Source organism: Micromys minutus, assembly GCF_963924665.1.
Source record: "Micromys minutus genome assembly, chromosome: 11".
In the NCBI taxonomy this organism is placed as follows: Eukaryota; Metazoa; Chordata; class Mammalia; order Rodentia; family Muridae; genus Micromys; species Micromys minutus.
Genome location: NC_137980.1, coordinates 23,360,193 through 23,365,207, shown reverse-complemented (window position 1 = coordinate 23,365,207; position 5,015 = coordinate 23,360,193). Strand labels below are relative to the sequence as shown.

General features: G+C 42.4%; 1 long non-coding RNA gene across 1 annotated transcript; it reads left to right on the top strand.

The window, feature by feature from the left end:
• Positions 1–208: 208 nt before the first annotated feature.
• LOC308427581 lies at positions 209–2,410 on the top strand. Its single transcript, XR_013975260.1, has 3 exons — positions 209–367; positions 1,442–1,694; positions 2,336–2,410. It is a non-coding gene; the product is annotated as an uncharacterized lncRNA (long non-coding RNA).
• Positions 2,411–5,015: the final 2,605 nt, after the last annotated feature.

Sequence of the window (5,015 nt, the reverse complement as noted above, 5' to 3'; positions counted from 1 at the left end):
ATGCTTGCATATCCACTGGGGTACATTTCAGGAGAATCCTGGTTGGAACAAGGATTCTTACTGTCCCCCAACCTGGACTGCAGTGACCTCCTTATCTCCCTTCCAGAGGGAACCTGATTTATACTCTGACATCTATGTCCTCTTTGTTCCAGAGGGAAAGGGCAATCTCCCCTTAGCTCTGGTAACACCTCATCCTTACTGTGACAGAGTCTAGTGAGCAAATACTGCCAACCTGGATGAAACTACCCTGTTGTGAGGAAGGGGATGTGCCATGGCCTGAGGTGATCGTGCAGAGCAACTTTCTGAAAGGATCTAATGTGAACTGGGCATTGAATTTTCTGTGTGAACATGGCTATGGCCGCATAAAGTAAGCTGTGTGTATGGTGTGTGTGTATGTCTATGTGTTATTTAACTTTATTCTTGTTTCCATGTGTGTGTGTTCTTTAATTTTATTTTTGTTTCCATGAGAGTAAATCAACTTGATTTTTTAAATCAGTCCTAAACATTTTGTAGTTATATATATATATATATATATATATATATATATATATATATATATAATATATTTATTTATATATATATTTATATATATAAATATATCATATAACATATATATCTATATATATATATATATATAAAAGAACAGCTCTACTGAGACACAACTAACACAGAAGTCACTTAAAGTACCCACATAGAGCCAGCAAGGTAGGTAAAAGCCCATGAAAACCCGAGTTTGGTCCCAGAACCCATGTTAAAAACCCAGAATTGGTGGTGTATATCTGCAATCTCAGCACTTCTGAAATGATATGGGAGGTAGGCAGGAGCACTGCTCAGAAGTTCACACGCTGGCTAGCCTGAGGTATGCACTGCAGCATAAACAAGAAAGACCCTTTCTCAGTCATGTAGAAGCAGAGAACGATCTCCTGAAAGAAGTTGTCCTTTGGTCTCCACACTGTCTTCAGACACACCAGAAGAGGGCATCAGATCTCATTACAGATGAATGTGAGCCATCATGTGGTTGCTGGGAATTGAACTCAGGACCTCTGGAAGAGCAGACAATGCTCTTAACCACTGAGCCATCTCTCCAGCCCTGAACATTTAATTTTAATAGAGTCATTTAGTATGTGGCCTTCTGTTATACTTGTGTGACTGGCTTCTTCTGCTCATCATAGCACCTAAAGGTGCTATATTGTGGCAGCCACTTGTCATTTATTGCCAAATAATATTTTAAGTATATGCCACATTGTATCCGTTCACTCCCTCCCTCATTCATTCACCAGTTGATACATGGAATGTTTCCACTTTAGGAACACTGACAATGTTGCCACTCTGAGTACTTATATATAGGTTTTGTGTAGACATTTTGTCTTCATTTCCCCTAGTTCTATATCTAAGAGAGGGACTGTGGAGTCTCATGCTTATCTTTTTTTTTTGTTTTTAGGTTTTCTTTGTGCATCATGGCCTGAACAACTACTGGATTCTTGGACTGTCCATCGAGACACAGCCCTACTAGACAGCTTCTAGGCCACTATATGTGTATATATCCCATATACATAGATTCATTCTGTCGATTCTGTTCCTCTATTGAATCCTGACTTGTACACTGGGTTTGGTTCCCAGTGCACATACCATTTGTAACTCCAGATCCCAAGTCTCCAACATGCTCTTCTTGGTGTACAGACACATACATGCAGGTAAAACACCCAAAATACACAGAATAAGGAGCAATCTAAAAAAACCAAACCACTTTGTCAGTGCTTGCATGTGTAGTCTCCCTATGCATCCTATATGTTTTCTATTTGTTTCATGTGGGATTCTGCATTATCTATTAGATAAAGCTAGTTTTCTTAACTTCTGAGCCATCTCTCCAGACCACTTTATCAAAAAGTTTAAGAATTCTCTTTAGTGGTTTTCTGTCCAGGGTGTTACTTCTTTTGGGGGGTGTTTTAGTTAGGGTTTCATTGCTGTGAACAGATACCATGACCACAGCAACTCTTATAAAGACAATATTTAACTGGGGCTGGATTACAGGTTCAGAAGTTCAGTCCATTATCATTATGGTGGGAAGCATGGCTGTGTTTAGGCAGGCATGGTGCTGGAGGAGCTGAGAGTTCTACATCTTGTTCCAAAGGCATCAAGGAGAAGACTGGCCTCCAGGTACCTATGAGTAGGGTCTTAAAGCCCATGGCCACAGTGATACACCTACAACAACAAGGTCACACTTACCTACCCAACATATTTTCCTTTTCAGTTTTTCTATAACTTAATTGTAATTTAGCTGTCAACAGTGCTTTGTTTCGTTTATTTTTATTTCATTTTTTTTGAGTGCATATAGTGTGTGCATGCCATGGCACACACATGGAAGCCAGAGGACAACTTATGGGACTCCATTATTTCCTTCTATCATTTGGATCCTAGGTATGAAATGTCAGACTTGGCGGCAAACATTTTAACCCACTGAGCCATCTCACTAGACTGCTTGGGGATTTTGTTTTGTACTGCTGGGAATTGAACACAGGCTTCATACTTACTAATCAAGTGCTCTGCTTCTTAGATACATCCCCAGCTGTCTTTTTACTTTGTATTTTGAGTTAAGATCATACTTAGTTGCCTAAGTTGGCCTTACACTTGTTTTTTTCCTGGCTTCATGTATTAGAGGCCTGTGCTACCAGACCTGGTTTAATTTATCTTTTTATTATAGAAAAGTTCAAAGACAAAAGGGGTGTTGAACTGTGATGGTTTGCATGTGCTTAGGATAGGAAGTGGCACTATTAGAAGGTGTGGCCTTGTTGGAGTAGGTGTGACCTTTCTGGAGTAAGTGTGTCACTGTGGGTGTGTGCTTTAATATCCTACCTAATCCTAGCTGCCTGAAAGTGAGTCTTCTCTCTCTCTCTCTCTCTCTCTCTCTCTCTCTCATTTTTTTTAATGATTTATTTATTTATTATATATAAGTACACTGTCACTGTCTTTAGATGCACCAGAAGAGGTCATCAGATCTCATTACAGATGGTTGTGAACTACTATGTAGTTGCTGGGAATTGAACTCAGGACCTCTGGAAGAGCAATCAGTGCTCTTAGCCACTGAGCCATCTCCCCAGTCCAAGTCTTCTCTTAGAGGCCTACAGATGAAGATATAGAACACTCAGCTCCCCCTGCACCATGCCTGCCTGAATGTTGCCATGTTCCTGCCTTGATGATAGTGGACTGAACCTCTGAACCTGTAAGCCAGCTCCAATTACATGTTGCCCTTCTAAGAGTTGCCTTGGCCATAGTGTCTCTTCACAGCAGTAAAACCCTAAGTAAGACATGAAGGAAAAAGAGGGAGAAAGGAAGAGGGAAAGGGGAGGGAGGAAGGAAGGGAGAGAGAGGGAGGGAGAGAGGAGAGAGAGAGAGAGAGAGAGAGAGAGAGAGAGAGAGAGAGAGAGAGAGAGAGAGCTCCAATAATGATCAATTAATGGCAAGTCTTAGTTTGTCCATATCAGTTCCTGCACATCGTCCTGAGGAAGTCTCAGAGGCCATATGATTTCCCCCATAGGATTTTAGTTTTTAATCTATAAAAGTTGAGGCCACTTTAAAAACACACAGCACCATTATTATATAAACCTATACCATGACAACATTATTTTATATTATCTTAAGATAGACCTTAAATTTCTGATATCACCAGATGCCAAAGCAGGACCTACTCATCTGACTGCTGTAACATATGCTTCATCTGGTTTGGTTTCTTTGATCCATGGAGCTGCTCCCATAGGGAGGGACCATAGATGTTTTTCTCTTTTCCCATATCCCACCACCAACCAGCTGTGGCCATGGTTTCATATCTACTTTGCAGGTCCAGACTGCTTTTGCACACAATTCGCCTCTCGAAAGCTGTTTCTAGGTGTATTTTGAGAGACTGCTTTCTCCCCTACAGTCAAATTCTCTTTGGTGTCTCTGGCCACCAGTGTTACTAGATGTGGATGTCACACCTTTCCCTGAGAGTTTTCACCATATGCAGTTGTAAACACTTTTGTGCCATTAGGTCATGTTGTTTATCACAGCAACATCACAGGTAAGACCAAGTTACCAAGCACTTCAGTTCCCTCCAGGTCTCCTGGCTTTATCAGGCTGGACAGAGCAGTTGGTTTAGCTTATTCCACTGCTGGAAGCCTCCTGGATACCTCTAGACCACCAGGGCTTCCTGGTGATGCTTGCCTGCTGGACTCCAAGATCCCCCCCCACCCTCTCTCCTATTCTTCCCCAACACTAGCAGTTTCCACAAGGACTAGCAAAGCTAAGCTAGACTTTGCAGAACTCTGCAGATCCAGAGCTCTTACCTAGGTAGGGAGCTTCCCCCAAGGTTCACCCAACATGTTCCCCCACCCTCTGGACCCAAGACCTGATTTTCCAACATGTCTGTAAATTGATATTTGGCTTATTTGTCAGTGTGTTAGTTGCTTAGGTGGGAGGGTCATACAGCTCTTTCTATTCATACCTATTTTGGAAGGAGGGATAGAGCTGTTTCTCCATTTCCCATGCTTTCAACCACTGTGGGTAAAGAAGCTCCGCTATGGCTGTGAGGTGCAAGTGCCTAGAGAACCCAGAGGCATCGAGGAGAGCTATGCCGTCTATGAGTGAGCACAAGGACAAGAAGGAGTAGGAGGAACTAACCACCAGACAGGACCTGGAAGGAGTTTTACTCTTTTCTCTGCAATTGGTTACCTCGCACACTCTACCCAGGTGCTATGAGATTCTCTCAAGACAACAGGGGCAAGAGATCAATCCAAGAAGAGAACATGTCTAAGTCAAATACTGCAGGGGTCACAGAGGTCATAACACCTTGAATTTAGCCCCCAAAGGTCTTGGAGCCCTGGGTCAAGCATTTGTTGGAAGGCAGAGCAAAGCCTGACAGGGTTAAGAGGGAACTTGTGTAGACATATGGAATCCTGGGGCTGGAGAGACGGCTCAGCAGTTAAGAGCACTAGATGCTCTTCCAGTGAGTCTGGGTTCTATTTCCACATGGCAGCTAACAA